The 23568-nt window shown below is 34.8% G+C and overlaps 1 long non-coding RNA gene across 1 annotated transcript in view; it reads right to left on the bottom strand.

The window, feature by feature from the left end:
* Positions 1–2642: 2642 nt before the first annotated feature.
* LOC141376324 (uncharacterized) overlaps positions 2643–23568 on the bottom strand; it is a 356966-nt gene continuing 336040 nt past the window's right edge. Inside the window, exon 4 of the long non-coding RNA XR_012386176.1 lies at positions 2643–4560. This is a non-coding gene — a long non-coding RNA (uncharacterized lncRNA). The remainder of the gene's footprint in view (positions 4561–23568) is intronic.

Below are 23568 nucleotides of genomic sequence, written 5' to 3'. Positions count from 1 at the left end.
TGGTCCAAAGAGGCCGAGCAGGCTCCCAGGTGGAAATTGATTTTTGCGCATGCAAATATGTGAAGCAAACAGGTCTACCACGGCTTCCCCGAATCGCCCCCATATGAGCTGGACAGACTTTCCAGGTGGAGTCTCCATTCTCCTGGATGTTGAGACTGACATGAGAGTGCATCAGCTGCATGGTTGAGCTCGCTCGGAATATAATTGGCGCGTAAGAGGTTGGCTGGTTGGCGGGTGTTATTGGCAAGCCCTATATATATATATATATATATATATATATATATATATATATATATATATATATATATATATATATATATATATATATATATATGTGTGTGTGTGTGTGTGTGTGTGTAAATGTAAATAATTATAAATGTATGTAATAATTGTTGTTATCTCACTAGGGTTGTTAATATGTTACCTTTTTTTCTGTGTGTTTGTTGGAAAAATGACTACTGATGCCTGGAGAAGTTCTTAAAAAGTCATTGTGTATACAGTATACTGAAAAGACTGCGTAAACCCAGCATTCTGACCAAATTTCCTCTCTGTTCATGACCATTTTCTCTTAAGCTGTGTTCAGCATGTTCCTTTAAAGCAAACATTTGCTATAGTTTAAGTCCCATCTCACAAACCGTAACTGAGTTAGTCAGAAAAGTAACTATTGTATCATTTTAAAAATGATCTAATTTCTCAAATGACTATAAAACAAATATGAAACATTTGTACGCTAATCTATAAGTAGTGCTTTTATTTTCAGTTTGCTTTTAAAAAGACTATAAATGATTTAGAAGTTGAAACAGGTTTGTAGGTGGTAAGAATAGTTTGTCAGTGTGATTCATGTTAACAGTAAATAGTTTTTTGTTTGTTGTCTGTTGGACTCGTGACTTGTGTACTGCCTAATCTTGGCCAGGACGCTCTTGTAAAATAGATTTTTAATCTCAATGTGTCTTTCCTGGTAAAATAAAGGTTAAAATAATAATAATAATAAGTTTGCAAAAGCTACCTTTGAACTTATTGAATCTGCCATCATTCTGACTTCTGGTTGTTGGTGTGAGCGACTGACTGACCGTCCCTGTCATTGTGTGTGAACACTACTAACTTATAAGAAGTGCTAATGGATTTTAAAAGACCCCAGTGAGTGAGGAACTCAGTTTAACATCTCACCTGATTGGCTTAATCAATCTTTTCTTCACCAATAAACTGGTACACTTGTGGTTGCTGCTGTATCCTCCAGATGGGCGGTACACACTTTAATCTTTTATTCCCTCTAAAAAGCACTCCCTCAACTGGAAGAAACCATGTTCTGTCATGTTTATGAAGAGGCTGTTTATTGTTGGAAATTAAAGTTGGTGTAATGACTTCACCCTCTTGAAACATTCTGTAAATAAGGCCGCAGCTGCTGGCAAACTTCAAAAGGACAATTTTTTCACCTTGATTATTTGGTCCTGTATTCCCCTGCTGACTTCAACTGTGTTATCTGCTAAATTACAGAGCAGCTTCTCAGATCTGACTCCTCTGATTTACACTTATACAAATCGGTCACTAAGGATGTGCAGTTTGTCTTTATTGAACAGCTGCACTGTTAATGAGAGGGTTTGGAGAACCACACATGAAGGGATTGAATTCATGTAATAAAAATTGATTTCACTCATAAAAGAGGCCTTATGGGGAGGGTAATAATGAATACAGGTTTGGGTACACTTCCTTATTCTGCTGTGGTAAAAAAAAAAACTGTGTCTTTTTTCAAATCAGACTATTGGTTGAGCTTTGTCAAACTACTAAACAGGCCCAAATAAGCCACCCAAACTAGTTATTTTATTATAGATGTTGTACAAAACTACAATATGTCATGTATCTTTCTTGCAGCTCAATGAAAAACAATGCTTTGTGTGCCAGATGGTGTAGTTATGACATCCCACAGCAGGGGTTAGTGCTAACCAGCTAAACCCTGACCCCTTGCCTATTAGCTTTATAGAAAATAGCTTCCCAGGGACATCACCATGATGGCTGTGAAATGACTTGGTTTTACAGCGAGCTCTGTAGTGGATAATAGAAACATACTTGTTCTTTCTTGAAGAACGACATAATATGTTGTTACATATTCACTGAACTTGTGCACTAGTATCACAAAATGTGTTCCAATTCTGCAAACAATATTTTTTTTCTCTCAAATAAATGAAATAGTAACTAAAGTGACAAAATCACATATAAATATAGATCCTGCTGTATGTCATTTAGCTACAGTAAGTAAAGCAAAGCCGATGCTAATTCAAGAGGCAAATGTTGAATAATACACATTGCGATTGAAAAACCAAATTCTTTAGAAATTTAACAAACAATATCAGTTAATGGGGCATTTACATACCCTTTCAACTACAAAATAGAACTCAATGGAAAATGAAAATGGAAGCTCAAGGGCAACATTTTAGGCAAAACTATTCAATATGGTGGCATTAATATTTATTAAAGGTACAGTATGTATGTTTGACATCCAGTGGTTGAAGTAGATATTGCACACCTGATTCAAAACACACACAAGCTAAGGTTGCCAGATTGAGGACACCAACAGGAGCAAGCTTGACATCTAGCCTGAAGGCTGATTTAAGCCATGTTCTAAATAAAAACAACGGCATGCGATAGAAGAAATATTTTTATTATTAAATTGAGTTTTTGTTTTAACCAACACCTGATAATTTTACTAACACCTGAACCAACACCTTTGTATTTTAGAAACGTCTTCTATTTCTTGTGGCTGAACAACAGGATAAATTGACAATGATAACCCCAGGTACACCTATTTTGCTTTATTCAGTGTGAAATGCTAATAATGTGAGTTTGAATGCCATTTTATATGACATTTATTGCCATACTACTGAAAGCAGAAGCAGATAGTTCACCTCAGATCTTGAAAATAAAATAAACCATTTGAAACTGAACTTTAAAACTGTTACTCAATACATACTGTAGCAGTGATTTAGCATGTACATTTATTAATGTTAAAGAGGTTCATTTATTCATTCATTTTCTTCTCGGCTTAGTCCCTTTACTAATCCAGGGTCGCCACAGCAGAAGGAACTGCCAACTTATCCAGCACAACAACGCGGATGCCCTTAGAGCTGCAATGCATTTCTGGGAAACAGCCATTCGCTCTTATTCACACTCATACACTATTGACAATTTAGTCTACCCAATTCACCTGTACCGCATGTCTTTGGAAATATCTGCAAACATATTATGCTAATTTTATGCTTTAGAAGAGTCAACAACTTACATACAGCACATTTAAATAAGACTTAACCAGTTCAAGGATAACACAAGTTAATGTAGAACTTAATAAAAGCTAAACAGTTTATTAAATATAACCGCAACTGTACTTTTTCATTTATTTATACTTTTGAATTGAGAATTTGAAAACTTGATCTTTACCCCGACAATTTTTGATGTTGAAACATTTTTAAAAAATGATCTTTCTTGAGATTTTTAATAGTCTGAAGTGATATATTGTCTGGATTCGTATTTTAAATGACACAAATTTGGTTATAAAAGCTGGTAATAAACAGCCAGTATATTGCTTCTTTACAGATTGTACCTCTCTATCATATAATATATTGTTTACAATTACATAAAATGTTAAAAGAAGTCACTTTGTTAATCTTCAAAGTTGAATACATTTCATATCAACAATAATACAATGAATCATGAATATCCAATTAATGAACAGTTTTTTACAGTGCAGCATGACTGGATGTGACTGTTTTAGCCCGCTCTTGCCAATTTATGTGAGATAAAGAAGATCAGGGAACAGACTGTCAACATATGGTCATTTGAGACTATAATCTTCCCAGTCTTTCTTACTGTACAGTATATCATATCTGCTTTCTTTATTTCAGTGTATCCCCATTTACTGATGATTGATACAAGCCTTTCTTCTGCTTCAGATCATTGTTATTTTGGGCAAAACCTCAGAGTTTGAAAAAACTTCCATATTTGATCCTCTTCTTCAGTACAGTAAGCTCGCTAATACCTCTCTGTTATTCAATGGTCTGTTCAAAATACTGATCGCATTTATGTTAATTACCATTTGTATTCATTGGCTCAGAAGCTAAGATGAGCTCCATTAGTTTTCTAAATGGGATATGGAAATCAGCAATCTCACTTTTTGATTAAAAACAGCTGGACTATATCACCCATACCATCAGTACTATCTTCAAACAAAGGCATAACAATGATTTTGGAAGATGTACACTCACCTTGGGATTACATCACTGCCGCGCGTCGGTCCGAGTCATGTGCTGAATTAGACTATTAGAGATTTCTCATTACTTTGAAATGAACATGAGGTTATAAATATCACCGTGATGAGACCTTGCACAGCAGAATGTCGGAAGCGTGTGGATCCGATGGCTTTTCTGGAAGTCTAATGAGGGTGCAGGAGTCTGAATAGGCAGCCGTTAATGGCCGTTTAGGGTGTCCAGGTGAGGGGATGAATGGAGTCCTTTGGAGAGAGCAGGGTCATTTATTCTGTGGGCTGGTGCTCTTGTGCTTTGTCGTACAGGCCTGAAAAAAAAATAGAAATTGTTTGATGGGGTTTTTGGTAGACCTGGCATTGGAAATATAAAAATAAGTTCACAGAGAAGAGGAAAGTGGTTTTAAACATTAGAGTGACAAAATGACCATTAAATTCTCAACAGTAGTCAACATTGCTGGGATCAGAATTACAGGTCATTTTTTTCAAAGATATTTTACTTGTGAATTTATAGGACTACATTAAATAATGTAAGTTTTTTACTCCATCATAAAGAACTGTAATTAATTTTCTGTGAATTTATAACTCACAATTTGTCAAAAAAAATAAAAAAATAAAAAAATTAATATATATATATATATATATATATATATATATATTTATATCAAAATAACATTATTATTAATTTAAGAACTGTTCATGCAAAACAAGTTTTACTTGCATTAAATATAATTTAATTAATTTAATTTATAAGGCCATTAATTTCAAAAGTTATATTTAGCCGCACCATGTTGGTATTTTTACATTTTTTATGAGATGGTTTGTAACTCCCAACCTGGAGATCCAGGACATGCACACATACACTTTAGCTTACTCAATTCACCTTTAGTGCATGTCCTTGGACTGTGGGAGAAACAAAAGCACCTCGAGGAAACCCACGCCAACACAGGGAGAACATGCAAACTTTAACAAAAATGCCAACTGCCCCAGCAAGATCAAGATAAATCAAGATATCAAGATGAATTTATCTATATCAAGATTTTACTTTTATAGAACTTTTTAAAGGACCGCATGACATTGACAGTAAAAGAATTAACCCTTATATACTGTTAAAATGTCTTTATCCGGGGTGATTTTTGAGTCAGTACTTTTTCTTGGTTTCAGCTAGCAGAATGATTTTTGCTGACAAATATTATTTTGACACATATTTTGAAAAAAAAAATGCTTTGAATTAAAACAAAAAACTCAACATACACTCAGGGTGAATTTACTCTTTTGTTATGTTCAGGATGAAAACATTCACCAAATGAAATGGCTGTAAAAATACATCTGATATATATATATATATATATATATATATATATATATATATATATATATATATATATATATATATATATATATATATATATATATATATATATATATATATATATTTAAATAAATCTGTTTATCAACCTCAGTCCTGATCAAAACTACTAAATTGCTTTAAAAAATACAGAGTTTTAACTCTTTAATTGGCAAATTCATAAAGGATGATTGGCTGAAAAAAAAAACATACACACAAATATTTTCAATATAAAAAGTAATACATATGGAAGATATATACAGATTTGGGTGACCCGTCCTGAACATGCTCAAGACAGCACTATATACTATTTGCACAGCAATTTGAAAACTACAGTAAAGTTAGACATCACTGCATTTAGTGTGTTACTTGAGTACAAGACACTGAATATGTATGTTTCACATTTTTACTGCAAATGCTCTTTACAATTCTAATTTATTCACAGCATTGTACAAAAGAATAAACACACCCTTATTTACAACAAACAAACTTCCTTTGGGTAGAGTTGTGCACAAATGTAAACAATATTGCCGTACATATTGAAACTGCATCTACAACATACATAGGTCTGTAAATCATTTATAAAATTGTTCAATTTAGAAGACATTTTCAAGAAAAAAAATTAATTTATTTTATAAAAGTTGTTTGACTGATTTTGATAACTAGTTCAACATTTTTGTATGTAATGACTCAAGTGACGAAATGAGGACTACTAGTTTTATATGCAACGACTATTCAGCATTCACAAGTTGTTCATTTTGACTGAGATGATATATACAAATAATAATGTTATAAACAGCAGAGAGTTGTATGAAAGCAATTGATGCATGTCCAAAAGCCTTTGCAGTTTGTTGGAAGGAATGAGAAACTGCTACTGTGATGTGCACAAATGACTAATTGTTTTAAGAAATGCATTAACTGTTGTGCAAATGTAAATAGTGTTGTGAGAAATGCACCAAAGCCACTGAGAAAAACTAATTTAGTAAATGTTTTCACCCAGAACATCACAAAGGGGTAATAAATTTAAACATTGCATAAGGGTTAATTTTTTTACCCCATAAAAATGAACTGTAATTCATATACTTTCAATGTGTAATCCATGATTTCTCAAAAATTATCAAATAAACACACATATTACCTTATTAATTTTTCATGCAAAACAAGTTTTACTTGCATTAACTGTCATTTTCAGATGAAAAGAAAATGATGCACTATATATCAAGATAAAAAAGATTATATATATATATATATATATATATATATATATATATATATATATATATATATATATATATATATATATATATATATATTAACTAATTAATCGCACCTTTTTTTTTAAAAAATATATCGCGATTAATCGCATTTAAAATACTGAAACTTGTAATTTTGGCTATTTAAATGTAAAATTAATGTAAACGCAAGACAAAAAAATATTTAAATTCAAAATATAATTGTTTAATAGAATTTTTGTTTAACTTGTAACACAGATTTCTTCATGTAAACAACATACCCACAATAAATCATCAAGATCCTGGCTTGACAGCCATATTTATTACAGAAATTAAAACACAGGCATGGTAATGACATTTAAATTTCAAAACAATCAATGCCAATAAAGAAAACATTGATTTCCATGTTGGATTCTAAGTGGACTGCAAAACAATGGCAAAATACAGGAATTGCAGATGTGGAAAATGAAAAATTATAATAATAAACTATAGAATAGAAACTGTTGCACTCATTGTAAAGTTTTATTGCTGCGAGTTGAGAACATTAGTTATAGAGAAGAAACAATTTTGCTCAATCCTCCTTTACATTCATCCAGTTGCTAAGACTAGGAGTATCTCGCAAGTGTTACCTTACTGCCTGTTTTTTCACCTTCTTATTTTTTTTTTTTTTAAAGAATGGACAGCATTTAAAAATCATTCTTATTAAATTTACAACATTTGCTAATTCATTTCAAATTCACATTTATCTTTTAACAAAAACTAAGACAATATAAACAGTGAACACTTTTTTATCACTAACTAATGTTGACAAAGATTGCTCAAGATGCTCTAAAACACATATTGGGCCTTATTGCAGCTAATGCAATAAGTGACGTTTATTTATAAACTCATTTCAAGAAGATCACATGCTTATGATTGCTAGCGGCTGATCTGCATCATCCAGTTCTCAATGCACCAATCAGACAATTCCTAAACTACAACAAATACCCTTGGTTTAATTTCACTGCTATCTTCATTTTGAAGAATCCCCCCCACCCTTACTCCTCCTTCTTCCTAGATGGGTGACACGGTGGCCCAGTGCTTAGCACTGTTGCCTCACAGCAAGAACGTCTCTGGTTCCAGGCTTTACCAAACCAGCAGATGTTTCTGTGTGGAGTTTGCACTTTCTCCCCATGCTTACTGGGGTTTCTCCCAGTTCCCCCGGTTTCCTCCCACCATCCAAAAACATGCAACTTAAGTTGATTGACTAATCCAAATCAGCACCATATACATGCTCCTAGTATGTAGTTATGTCTTAAGAGCAATAACTGTCTGTTTATTAGTTACTATAACAAGGGAGTTCTCAAGATCTACCTGAGCCCAAAATTCCCTTCTGCCTTGCAACGGGAGGGAGCCCCGGGCTCGAGGATCTTATGAGCTCAGGGCTCTCTCCTGGGACAGCATGCCAAACAAGCTTATAATCAATCATCAGCTAAGTGTGAACTCTTGAAACAATGTTAACAAGTAAGACCTTAATGTTAACCATTACTATCGTATATAACATAATACATATTACTTTAACTATATAAATGTAGCATAATACATACGTGCTGAAATATATCAAACAATATATAAATAGAGAGTTGACTGCTTTATTTCCTTTTTTACATTTCAATGTAAATTAAATTAATTTACAAAATGAATGAATGAATGAATGAATGAATGAATGAATGAATGAATGAATGAATGAATGAATGAATAAATAAATAAATAAAGCTTTGGAATGTGACAAAGGAGAAAATGAATTTTGAATTTTGAATGAATTGTAATTATTGTAATTATTTTAACTGCTCCTCTACTATCTATTTTAATCAAACAGTAATTCAAGGCATACACCATTTTAATAAAAGGTAAAAACAGAGCCCTCTGTAAAGGAACTTATCTATTAAAGACAAATGATTTGGTTAGTTCCTTCATTTGGCACATTGTGCAAACAAAATATTGCAATCAGCTTCCAATCAAGTAATCAAGTTGGGAATTTACAGATAGATATTTTCAGAGCACAGATTATATTCAGATCCCGCATTTCTGAAGACAGCTGACAAATACGAGGCTCAATAGAAAGCATCTGGCTGGCATGCCATTAAACTGTTTTGAATGGTCCTCAGTTTAATCATATGTCAGTGTTAATCTTATAGTGGTGCAAATCTCACATCTTTCTTATCATTTCCACCAGAAATAAACACACCACCTTTTTGCCAAATTATTATCTAAGGCTCTTTAAAAGCAACCAATCTGTTATGTTGAAGATGCAGTGCAGCTTCCTTAATATGATAGTTCCCAAGGGCGTACAGGTATACCAGGAGGATTATGGTTATTTGTTCTAGCTGACCGTGTGTCTCCAGCTGTCACATGTGCTAAAGCCCTCCACAAGGTCAAAAGGCAACATGGTCTTGTTAATGATGTCAAAGGCCAGAACTTATAAAACCAGAGCTGACCTCCAAAAGTATGGAGAGGAAATGGAAGCTGGCCTGTAAAGTAGCTTTGCTACTTTTGCATCGTTGCTCACGGTTTGTATATATGAAATGGTTTGAAATTGTAAACTTTTCAATACTAGTAATGATACTTTACATGATTAATTAACTGTGCTTAATGACTCTCTTTATGTTTTTAAAATAATTGTTATTAAATGGCTCATTATGCAGGTCCTTTACAAATAATAACAGTAATAGAAAAAAAAAAATACACTGAAAAATGTAATAGTTTTTATAACAAATTTTCAATAATATTTTTTAATCTTTGACATGGGGCGACGCACTTGCTCAGTAAGTAGTGCTGTCGCCTCACAGCAAGAAGGTCCAGGTTTGAGCCTCAGCTGAGTCAGTTGGTGTTTCTGTGTGAAGTTTGTTATTTTTTTTCCCAATATCTGTTTAACGGTGAGAAGATCAAAACAATGAGTGCAAACTGCAAAACCTAGTTGATAACCTGCAAACGCTTGTCACTTGCTCAAAATGGATAGCTCATTCTTCAAAAGCAAGTATTCATGACATTGAAAGTGTCAGTGTCATCAAGATGAAAAGTCTTGATGAAAAGTCAAATGGATTTGTCATGTTTTCAGCATAGTTTACTCTGTACTGTACATTTTATCCAATGCAAAAAAGTCTATTTGCACAGCCATTTGAAAACTACTAAGTTAGACATCTCTGCATTTAGTGAGGTATACGAGTACAAGACACTGAATATGTATGTTTCACATGTTTACTGCATATGCTCCTTGGAATTTTAATTTATTCACAGCATTGTACAAAATAATAAATACACACTTATTTACAACAAACATAAACTCACTTTAGATAGAGTTTTGCACAACAGTAAACAATTTATTGCAGCACATATTGGAACTGAACCTACAACATACACAGGTCTGCAAATCATTCATTAAATTGTTTAATTTAGAAGACATTTTCAAGGAAAAAAAAGATTTCAAGAGTTCACACTTAGCTTATGATTGATTATAAACCTTGTTTGGATTGCTGTCCCAGGAGAGAGCCCTGAGCACATAAGATCCTCGAGCCTGGGGCTCCCTTTCATTTGCAAGGCGAGGTTAAGCTCAGGTAGATCTCAGGAACTCCCCTGCTGTAGTAGCTAATAAACAGATAGTGATTGCTTTTAAGAGATAACTATTTACTACCATGTCTATGGTGCTGATTTGGATTAGTCAATAAACTTAAGTTGCATGTTTTTGGACGCTGGGAGGAAACCAGGAAACCTGAGTGAAACCCATGTGAGCACGGGGAGAACGTGGAAACTCCCCACAGAAACGTCAGCTGGCTTGGGAAGGACTAAAACCAGTTACATCTTGCTGTGAGGTAACAGTGTTAACCGCTAGGCCACCATGCCACCCATCTAGGAAAGGAGGAGTAGGGGTGGAAAGGGGGATTCTTCAAAACGAAGATGGCTGTCATTTGGAATGTGGGGTATTTATAATGGCTTAGTAATCGTCTGATTGGTGAATCATAAATTGGTCCAGCTGTAAGCAATCATAAGCATGTGATCTTCTCGAAATTAGTTTATGAATAAACTTCACTTAAAAAATTAGCTTGACAGATTTTGACAACTAGTTCAACATTTTTTGTATGTAATGACTTAAAGGTAATGAAATGAGGACTGTTAGTTTTATATGGAATCACTATTCAGCCTTCCTAAGTTTAGTTAATTTTGACTGAGATGACATAAGCAAATGATAATGTTTTAAAAAGCAGAGAGTTGTATGAAAGCAATTGATGCATGTCCAAAAGCCTTTGCAGTTTGTGGGAAGGAATGAGAAACTGCTACTATGATGTGCACAAATGACTAATTGTTTTGAGAAATGCATTAACTGTTGTGCAAATGTAAATAGTGTTGTAAGAAATGCACCAAAGCCACTGAGAAAAACTGTGATTAAAGAAACTGATTATCTAATACATTTTTAAAACCATTAAGATTATAAATCTACAAAAGTCTTTTTTTTTTTTTTACAATAAAGTGTTCTTTACAACTTTTAAACAAGTTTCATGTGTTGTACTGTGTAAAAAATAAAAAGTATATTTTGATATTTACAAGTCAACCTAAACCACAATTTAATGGTTTCAAAGCTGCAACATAATTATGATGGCAAAGATATAGAAACCAGTAAAGAACATGTATGTTACAGAGGACATTTAATCTAAGATTTTTAGCTAAAAATGTAAAGCTTTTTTAATTCATTAATTTTCTTGTCGGCTTAGTCCCTTTATTAATACTGGATCGCCACAGCGGAATGAACCGCCAACTTATCCAGCAAGTTTTTACACAGCAGATGCCCTTCCAGCTGCAACCCATCTCTGGGAAACATCCACAGACACATACACACTCATACACTACGGACAATTTAGCTTACCCAATTCACCTGTACCACATGTCTTTGGACTGTGGGGGAAACCAGAGCACCTGGAGGAAACCCACGCGAAGGCAGGGAGAACATGAAAACTCCACACAGAAACGCCAACTGAGCCGAGGATTGAACCAGCAACCCAGCGACCTTCTTGCTCTGAGGCGACAGCACTACCTACTGTGCCACTGCCTCGCCTACAGTTTAGACCCTTTAAACATTTCAAATCTCAAGACTTGTACTCAAGAAGAAGAAAAAAAAACTAAGAAAAAACCTTTAGATCATTACCATGTAAACTCAAAGATAAATGTTAAAACAATAAAAAGTACAAATGAATCATTACATGCTTTAAATTATTGAATGACTTCGAAGAGACACATATTTCATTAAAATGACCTATTATGCATTTTTCTTCTCTTGTTTTGCTTAATTTGTCTTATACAAAAAAGTGGACACTATACAAAGAAATAATTTTTTATTATTTTCTAACTTTTGACCTGCTCCTTAAACAGAAGCATATGGTGGTGGGAGGCATATGCCTTTGCAGGTTCTTGTCATTTGGAGCCAGGCCAGGTAGACATCATCTGAAAGTCAATGTTATTTTTAGCAGCAACCATAGAGGCAACATTTCAAATGTTGGAAAGCGTAATCATTCACAGCTTCCTTCCTGAACTCACTGGAATGTGTTCTGATATATACAGAATTAGAGGATTTTACAACATTTTGATGCAATGCGCCAAAACCTCACATTATGCAGTTTGAGGGCTGGATGAAATAAACGACCTTGCAGCTGATGTGATGCAACAAGAGTCTCTAAGACACACAAATTGAATTTATTTCCAACCACACTGTTTAAATCAGTTGTTTGTCAAGCCATCCGTGCACTAATGCTTAGGAAACAAACACTTATTTCTCTTCTGTAGAGTCCATGAAGACATCATGCCTTACTCTGCACACTTTTATATCATAGCATTTATTCAATTATTATTTTGTAGGGGTGAAGGTGCGTTCACATCATGTCCAATTAGCAAAGTCATCAGATGACAACCAATATAGAGCTGTTTGGAATAATGGGTTCCTGTGGAAATACCATTAATGAAATTTGAATTTGAGTCATTTGAGTAAGCAATGGACACATATACAGTGCAACAAGACATTACACACATATTTAATTGCTTCATCTAGCAGGGAATTAACTAATTTGTTGTGTGCAGCCTACATTAAACTGTATACAGCATTGCAGTAATAAATGCATATTGTGGATAGGTAGATAGATAGATAGAAAGACAGAGAGACAGACAGACAGATATATATATATATATATATATATATATATATATATATATATAGATAGATAGATAGATAGATAGATAGATAGATAGATAGATAGATAGATAGATAGATAGATAGATAGATAGATAGATTTATCAGGATAAAATTAGCTTTGAGAAAGCAGTTGCTGATTGGAAGTAAAAAGTTGGTCTGGATCATTAAACATTATAACTTCAGAGTTCATTTAACTTTGACATCATGATGTTCATTGCCCAATCATACCGTCCAAGTTAAATGAACGTTTAATTCCCCAGACCAACTTTTTCTACTCCCAGTCAGCAACTACACCTTTTTCCAGACAAAATAAAAGACATCCCAAATATGTAATATAGGGCCTGTTAACGCCTGGTCACTTATAATGTATTTATTTATTTATTTATTTATTTTTTCCTGTTAGCTATCTAATTTGTGAAAATTTGTTATGTTTGGCCACATAAATGTGTCTCCGCTAACAGATGTAAATCCTATCTTCAAACCCTGTGCTACAGTACTTTCTATGCATATTTAATTTGGTTTCCGAATTGATACAATGCATTTTATTTAATTGTTATTATTTGTTACAAAAACATAAGCTATATATTTTTTGTTAGCAAACAAATAATTTCATATAGACTATATAGGGGGCTGTGTACCTCACTCGTGTTCCAATTAAAAAAATCAAAACAAGTGTACAAGGCTCCTTGATCACTGTCTATGGTTAATGAAACACTGCTTTTTGTCATACAGATATCATCAAAAAATCATCCAAGACATCTTACAAAACTGTAAAATACATTAATCTGTGTAACGCCTTCACTCCAAAATACAAAACATTCTGCCCTTGTACAGTAAATGAAAACCCTGTTGATCTATTTTCCCTCTCCTTTTACAGATCAAGGCACATGTGGGAGTTGTTAACGCTGGCATTTTATATAATTAAAAATATCTGATTTTATCATTTAACCATTATTGTCTAGTATATACAGTTGAAGTCAGAATTATTAGCCCCCCTGAATTATTAGACAGCTTGTTTATTTTTTCACCAAATTCTGTTTAATGGAGAAAATACTTTTTTTAAACACATTTCTAAGCATAATAGTTTTAATAACTCATTTCTAGTATCTGATTACTTTTATCTTTAAATGATGACTGTAAATAAGACTTTACTAGATATTTTTCAAGACACTTCTATACAGCTTAAAGGGACATTTAAAGGCTTAACTAGGTTAATTAAGTTAACTAAAGGGGATAAATAATTTGTCCCTAAAATAGTGTTTAAAAAATTAAAAACTTATTTATTAGAATAAACTATAATTTATTCTAGCCGAAAAAAAACAAATAAAGACTTTTTTCCGAAGAAATTTTTTTTTATCAGACATACTGTGAAAATTCCCTTGCTCTGTTAAACATCATTTGGAAAATATTTAAAAAAGAAGACAAAAATCTAAGGGGGCTAATAATTCTGACTTCAACTGTGTATGGCGATGCAGTGGCACAGTAGGTAGTGCTGTCGCCTCACAGCAAAAAGGTCGCTGGTTCAAGCCTCAGCTGCATCCGTTGGCATTTCTGTGTGGAGTTTGCATGTTCTCCCTGCGTTCACATGGGCTTGTGTGTGTATATATATATATATATATATATATATATATATATATATATATATATAAAGTTGAAGTTAGAATTATTAGCCCCCCTGAATTAATCACCCCTTGTTTGTTTTTTCCTCCAATTTTTGTTTAATGGAGAGAAGATTTTTTTTTTTCAATACATTTCTAAACATAATAGTTTTAATAGCTCATTTTTAATAACTGATTTATTCCATCTTTGCCATGATGGCAGTAAATAATATTTTTGATATTTTTAAGACACTTCTATACAGCTTAAAGTGACATTTAAAGGCTTAACGGGGATAATTAGGTTAACTAGGCAGGTTAGGGAAAGTAGGTTATTGTATAAATGATGGTTTGTTCTGTAGACTATCGAAAAAAGAAAAAGAAAGCCTACAGAGGCTAATAATTTTAACCTTAAAATGGCTTTTAAAAAATAAAAACTACTTTCATTCTAGCTAAAATAAAACAAATAATATATTCCCCAGAAGAAAAAAATATTATCAGACATACTGTGAAAAATTCCTTGCTATGTTATTATTTGGGAAATATTTAAAAAAGGGGAAAAAAATAAAGGGGGGCTAAAAATTCTGCCAGTTTGCATTTGCTGTTATTTGTGATGACATTTGATTTTTGACAATCTCTGCTGTTAACACATTTTTGACTTTACATGTTGCCGGTGCATATTCTGCACTTATACATTCCTCCAGAAGGAGTGGCAGATGCTAATATCAGTGAAATCAGTGAGTCATAACATTGATAGGTTGCATCCAGAATCACATACATCCAATTACTTCTTCCAACTACTGAGTAGGTGAAATACAGTATGTGCCAAAAAAGAGAGTATCTGTACAAAAAAAAAAAAAAAAGGATCAGAGGAGTTAAAAGGATCAGAGATTAGCTACTTCAGATATGATTTTTAAGTGTGTATTGGTATTTTTCTGTACCATTCGAGCACTTTAAAGGAATGTCAATTTTAACTAATGCTCACATTTAAAAATCTTGTTGGGGTGAGCAAGTATATTTAGAACTTACATGAAAGGGTTAATTATGTGCACAATTATAAAAAGTAAAGTCAACTTAACAGTTCCAAGTTACAACAGCTTTACTCATATTTCAAAGTAATATTATGTAGTTGATTTTAAGGCATTGGGTTTGCTTTTTTAACTAAAGTAACCAATCTTTTTTTCCCAGAAACTTTTTTTTTTTGTATAAAACCAATATCTTACATCTGTGATTGGATCAAAATGATTGGTAGACCTAAATATATCTAGACTCAACTGTAGCTTTTATAGGCCATGGACCACCCAAGAGGATCTCTGACCAATAACACCAACCAATTGCATGTTTTGTTTGTAAACGTTCTCCCTACAATAACAGAACAGTGTGTTCCCACTGCTCCTAGTGTGTATGTGTACTAAATGCAGAGGACAAACTCTAAATATGGGTTACAATGTGGCCCTCAAAACACTCAGTTTCATTAAATGGTGCCGACAAGAGGATTGTTATGTCTGTGATGGGAAATGTTGAAATGGAGACCCAAATGCAGTCCATTGGGTTTATTGTGACGTGCAGAAATTCAGAATTTATAACATAGTCAAAAAATGTGAGCTAACAAGCTAAAAAATAACAAAACCAAACCACAGACATCGGGGGGTGGGGGTAACTAAGAAAACTACTGACAATGAAGGGCTAACAGAACCGGGTATAAATACACAAAGAAACAATTAACTAAAGCTAACGAATGGGTGAACACAAATAATAACCAAGACAACCAATGAAGAACAAGAGAACTAATGTGAAGGATGTGACATGGATAAACCAAACTAAAACAAAACACAGACAGGGTTACAAAGATACAGGATGCTATGAATAAAGTGTGAAAGCAAAAAAAAAAAAAAAAAATATTCCCCGTCTGTTTTACTAATTATACACAAGCATATTGTTTTGTTGTAACTATAAATATATATGAATAAAATAAACCTTTTCTTTTGTAATGAATATGGCCGATAAGACACATAATTATTTTACTTTTATTCAACAAATAATACACCGCCGCCCAGACTAGAACCCAGAATCCAGAAGAGAACTGACACAGACCCCAGGAGAGAGAGAGCTGTTCCATTCCAGCTCAGGATAGCTTCTCTTCGGGTCCAGTGAAGAGACTTGAACCCTGTCAAGAATGGGTTAAAGGCACAGTTCAGACATTCTCATCTCTGATAATTTTCTTTCTTTCTTTTCTGTCGAGAGTCTGCTTAAGCTTAGCATGCCGAAAAATCAGAAGTCAAGTAGTCCTTTTTTCCGCCTCATAAACTTGAAACCACGTGGGAACATTAGCTCAACAGAGGAAGTCCTACTCTCCACACAAAGAACCAGCTGAACTGGTGTAAATTCTATGTAACCCTAAAAAAATAGAAGGGTTAAGTTGATTCTTTTGGTTCGCTTGGTACTCTTTTTTACAACCTGTGGCATTGTTTGTTTGTATAAAGGCTGATTCCTACTTCCGCGTCAAACGCACGCGTATGCTACGGCATTGACGCATAGCCCTACGCCGTGGCCGTCGGCGTTGCTGATTTGTACCTCTCAAAAAATTTAACTACACGTCGCAACGACGCGTACCGCAAGCTCTGTGATTGGTTGGCTTCGTAGTCTGGGCGGGACTGAGAGTCGCGCGAATAGCGCGAACCTGATGGAGCGATTGTTTACAAGTGTGGAGTCTCGTGAAGGAGCTCCGGATGGAAAGTTTTGTTTTGTGTTTACCTCATAGTTAAAGTTGTTGCACGTCCTCCGGTTCCTGCCTCAAAATGAGCGAGTATGAGCCACTTGTACATTCAGGAAGTGTTCTGGAAAAGCGAAATACCAGCGAAGAAACTCGACACAGAGGAACATTTACACCTAACTGCCATCTAGCGTTTCGAAAGTGTTAATGCAGACCAACAGAGACAGTGCGCAGAAGTATAAATGCACAGCTACGCGCGTTGCATGCGCCGTTGATTATGCCGGTCACTTGACGCAGAAGTATAAACCAGGTTTAAGGTGTTGACACTTTCTGTTAGATTAGTCATAAAGATTAATTTTGTATAAAAAAAAGGTGCCTGTTCATGTTTATGAATCTAATGTGTCAAACTTTTGTTACCCAGCTTAAACATAAATGGCTATTATTTTTAACAGCAATTGCCACAATTGAAGTCAACTGTCCGTTCAAATGCTGCGATATTAGTTTGTTTGGATTTAAAGAGTCGATTCTGTTGACACTTTGTTGAGATGAATCTTTAATTAGTAGTGAGCTAATTCGCTACTCTTTTTTTCAAATCTGTATATCTTATCAATATAATAAAAAAATTAATTTTAATTGTAATTTTAGTATTATAAGCTCTTTTTATGTAAATGTGCTAAAATGGTTAAAGTGTTTGCTAACTCCAGGGTGTTAAGATATTATATGAACCCTTATGTGGTAAATACAATGGTACAATTATATTATTTTAAGACTATTGCCCCAGTGACATGCTGTAGTACCTATAAAGGTCATTATTATTGTTTTCTTTTAGTTTCTTTTTCAATCAGAGAGTATAAAGTGCAACATGAAATAAGGCTGCACACTACATCATTTCAGCATCAATATCGCAATGTGATTTTGCAATAGTCACATCGCAACACACTATTGAGTCTGGATTAAGTGTTTTAGAAGCCTGTGACTGTATGATGTTTTTAAAAGCATTCAGGCATAAGTCATTTTACTGTTTGTAACTCTGACAAATTAATAACAATCAATTTTATTGAATTGTTTATAAAATGGAAACTATGCAGTCATTAATGCGTTCATTTTCTTTTTGGAATGAATCACCCATGTGTCTAGCATATGTTTTATTCAGTGGATGCCCTTCCAGCCAGAACCCAGTACTGGGAAACACCCATACACTTTTGCATTCTAACCCATACACTACGGCCAATTTAGCTCATTTAATTTTTACCTGTCCAGCATGTCTTTGGACTGTGGGGGAAAACCGAGCACTGGGAGGAAACCTACATCAACATGGAGAGAATGAGACTCTTCAGTATTATTTTACATTTGATTATTCATACCTGAATACAGCTTTGGATTTTTTTAATACAGCTTTTTACTTCTCTAAAAAAAAGAAAACATAGTTAACTTAATTTGTATCTTTCTTTATTGAATTTCTTGTAACAGAAATTAGCTCATTTTATGAATATTAATAATCAACAATAACAGTTTATTCTTAATTAATAATATTACGGCTTAAGCTTCAGTCAATTTGGTCAAACAAACATATGATTATATATGATTCTGCCTGTTTGACCGAGCGGACTCTCAGATTATGAATATTAATTATTAACAATAACAAATTATTACTAATCATTCATATTCTGGATCAATTTATTGTTAATTTGACCAAACAAACATAAGCAGAGCCGCCGCTCTTCCGAGCGGACACGGTAATGATCTATTCATTTAGAAAAAAGGAATTTAATTGCTACTTCTTGTGAAGTAAATTAATCATTCATAAGTTTTAATCAACTTATAACAGCTAGGCAGGGGAATCTTTATTTCAGTGACATTTTCTCGTGAGGCAAACAATACAATTCATTTGATTATAATGGAATTTATTGACTAGTCAGACAGATAACAAACAAACGCACGGACATACATTAAACATAGAACAAAGGTAAACCACGTGGAGTGGTCGGGTCTATACAGGTCTAGAGAACATGTAACAACAAAGAAAATAATAAAGCGAAGAAATAGAGATTTTCGATAAAGAGTGACAAAACTTTCAGTTCCACACACACCATTAAGGATCACCAAGATTATACAAAACACCTTTTTGACAAAAGGGGCACAGCTTATTCGCATAACTAAAAATACCTGGACTTTCCTGTCTGGAGGTCTCTCTCTTCATGCGAGTCTCTTCCTGATGAAACTCCTTTGATGTCCTTCTTGATGCGTTGAGTTTGTAATACAGTTCAGACGAACACGATCGCATACTTTAAACTGAGTTTACTTTGCTGGAAAATAAGAAAACGTGGCTGGGAAAGTCCATGCGGCGTAGAAGAGCCACGTGGCCCTTTAAGGGGCCACCTTTGATTGGTTCTTCGTTCGGACTTCTCTCTTCAGATGTTGGGGATCAGTCTGGTTATACCTGCGGGTCACGTGACAACCCGTTCAGCATTCTTGAACAATGATTTCAGGGCAAAGTTTGAGCGGGAAACTTCCTTTGTCTCGTGGCTGCTCATATGCAAATTTGAGTGTCCGCCCAAAGCATGCGGAGAGGCATTAATTCAGAGCATTAAATAATGCATGCCGTACGAATTATCATCCTGCTCTACGCATCATGTTTTGTAAAATGTCAGCAGAAACCCATCGGTACCAAACATGGGGGGTTTAAAAGTACATCAACATAATTTTTCACATCCTTACATTATTTAAACTAAAAAGGGCCTAAAAGTACGAATTTGTATAAACTATGAGGAATGGTACACATTACAAAAGTTAAGTGTAATTAAACAAGAGAATTGGGTTCTAAATGTCTTTGTTTAATTTTTGAGGAATGTCTTTTGTCTGTGAGTAGAACGCTGACTAAAGATGTCTTTTTTTTTCTTATCTTATCTGCCATGTTCTTTTGAAGTTGGCAGAGAGTGGTTTAGGACGGTTCTTTGAAGTCTCCCAGACTTGTTTACATGTCACCAGGGATTTCTAAGCCAGACTTTTCGTCACCAAGTGATTTGAATTGTCCTGGAGATTAAACCCAGACCGTTTTCATTGAGTGTTAAATGGAATGTTTACCTCCAGTATATATGTTACAATATATATGTTACCAGTTATGTTACATTCTCTATGCTTCTAGAGATTCTATGCTTCTATGCTTCTTATAAATTATTTCCAAAAATAGATTTCTGGTGAAATTGTATTCATATGGAAATACATAATGCAGAATAAAAAGAATATAATGCAGAATATAATACAACATTAGATTTTTCCAATATCGTGCAGCCCTAACAATAAATATACAGAAGAAAATGTACTAAAGTATGATTTAAAATTAAAACGTGTGTAAACAGCAACAACAAAATTGCTGTAACACTTGTTTAACCCTTCCTTCCCTCACATTTGACGACTAGACCTTAACATTTTCCATATCAAGTCAAAATGCAACAGAAAAGAATGCTGCAGTCAATGGCAACATGTATGACGTAAACATTAGTTTTCTCTGTGTTCTTGTCTTGTAACAGTTTGAAATTCTGTGCCACTGTATGGTATGCATTTGGCATTGAACTGAGCTGGGGGTGGGCTTGTGACATGAACCCCTGCCTCTTTAATTGTAAGCAGTATTCTTGGGACCACCCTTGAATGCAATTTCAGCTGAGAGAGCCCACATCACCCAACCCCACGCCACCACGTGAAGTTTCATAAACTAATTTCGAGAGGAGCACGTGATATGATTGTGCACCGCTGGCCACTCATCCGTAATCAGTAATAATCCAATCAGAATGATCCTAGCTTAGTATAAATGGATCACTTTCTCCCCAGTGCACTATCTTCATTTTGGAAGAATGCTTCCCGCTACAAACGCTCCAGCATTTAAACTACGCTTCAGCATCATTCAACCTTCTGGCATGGAAGAACAAACAATCAACAACAACAACGTCTCCAACCAGAACCCCGCTCTCCCCAAAACTCCAGCAGCTGCCTCGCCAGCAATCGAGCCAGAATCCCCGCAAGAAGCCGGCATATCAACTCTTCCATCTTCTACTTCATCTGCCCCTCACTACACAAGCCACAACTTCGTCTAAACTTTTGACGCCGGCGATTTCAAGCCACCGGAGAGAAGCCGAACTCACAGATCACCTAACGTTAACGGTCCACTTTCGGTAACGTGCATGCTTTAAAGGGAAGTCTGGCGAGATCAGCGTGAATAGAACGCTTTAAATAAAGAACTCACCTCTCAGCCTCACGCTGGTCAGCAGATCCATAACATTTCGACAGCTGAAATAGTTCGAAGGCAAATGACAAGGCAATCTAATCCATAAACATATGTCCACAACACATACATCCATGAAAAGGTGCACTGATATCCAAACCAGCTGCTGGTGAGAGTGGAGCCATACTTTCACGCATAAACATTGTAGCGATCTGATCTACAAAATGGCCGCCGGAACTCTTGACCGTGACTCCAAGGAGCCAATAGCTTAAAGGGGAAGTATCACCATTCAATGAGCTTCCCAAAACTGGAGACGGTCCCGCCTTCTCTCCCGACAAATTCATGAATGGACTGCGTGCAGAGACTTTGATTCCGGCCAAATAATCATGTTGAGATTACAGACATGTTACTTATCATGGATGAAGTAAAGCCATGATAAACATTACATTCACACAGTTCCTATTAAGTGGCAACATCGTTTTTTTTAAGTTTGATGTAGGCAGTTGATATATTTACATTTTATTAATAATTATATATACATATATTAAAAAAATAAATAAATAAAAAATAAAAAAAATTCTGAAATGAGTATTACCCAGCAAGTGATAGACAACCTACACATCAAGCAGTAACCCTTTTGTATCACGCCAATTGTGACTCTAATATCAATACACCTGAATGTCAGTCAGTTTATAATGACAGTAAGAAAACAATTTCCTGCTCGACTGCAACAAACAAGAGGAGGACATTTCTGGCCATGGAGTAGCTTTTTATACTTATACTTTGTGTTAAATACATTCGAGTTTTAAAAACTTCTATATCAGTAAGGGGTTTAAACTCCACTCCATCATCATCTAACCAGCTCTCCAAGAGGTTTCCTGGACTTCCAGCATAGAAACGCCCCATACGCTCAGTTCTCCTTTTAATTACCACCCTGCAGGAGGACAAATGCCCACTTCTACAACCCTGGCACATTGTGACATTAAGTATTGGAACATGCATTAACAAAGGCGCTTCCATTCACAATCATCCATACGCTTATAAAAGACTCCTCCCACGAATATCAGCCAATACAATTAATCATGTCTGCTGTACATGTGCCATGTTGCTAAGATTTCATTTCTAATTCTCTCTTGTTTTCCATTTTAGAGTTCAAGACTGCCAGCTCCTGAAACTGCCCTCATTCAACCCATCACACTCTTCATCCATTCCTAATGCATTTACACTCTTCGCAAAGATACTTTCTGCCTATACAGCCCACACCCTTGATACCATATTCACATATCCCCCCCCCCCATTTACTCTTCATATGACTATTGACAATATTTAGCACTCATAACGCTCCAATGCTGACTATCATTTGTACTTCCGCTATAGCAGAGTCGCTCCGCCGAGCCTCATTCTCCTTCTGCACCCCCCCCCCCCCTCTTCTTCCCATTTATAGATGACACAACCGCCCTGTCACACGATTCTGATTTAAGAGATGCTTATAGCAGTTCTTTGCTCCACAGGTATCCCCCAGATCAACTCTCAGTCACTCTTACACAGGGTGTCTCCGGAGTATCAGAAGGTGTTGGGGGCTGATAAGTCAATATAGAGGAGTTTGAGGGCTTAAAGTATTAGAAAGTCTTAGATTCCTTTACAAGGTAATACATTTATTGTTGAACAAGGTATCATCGTATGCTAAAGTTTGACTGTATTCAAGCCGTGAATATCAGGATACTAGGTAGTTACGTAATCAGTAAAATTCTACTAAGGTTTGACAGCCTGCCGCTTGTTTACTGCAACACTATCAGTCTGCCGCTCTATAGGTGACAACCTGTCGAATCGGCTAGATTTTAATATACATGTGTCTGTATTCGAATGTTTAGTTGGATTCATTTGTTACATTTTAATATTTAGTAAATATTCCGTAAGATAAATCTCGCCAGCTTTTTTGATTGAAAATGGTGATAAGGTCTTTAAATGTGTGGGAAAAGTATTAAAGGTGTTGAATTA

This window comes from Danio rerio, chromosome 10 (genome assembly GCF_049306965.1).
Source record: "Danio rerio strain Tuebingen ecotype United States chromosome 10, GRCz12tu, whole genome shotgun sequence".
NCBI lineage: Eukaryota > Metazoa > Chordata > Actinopteri > Cypriniformes > Danionidae > Danio > Danio rerio.
The sequence above is the reverse complement of the archived record's forward strand: the minus strand, read 5'-3'. Positions and strand labels throughout refer to the sequence as shown.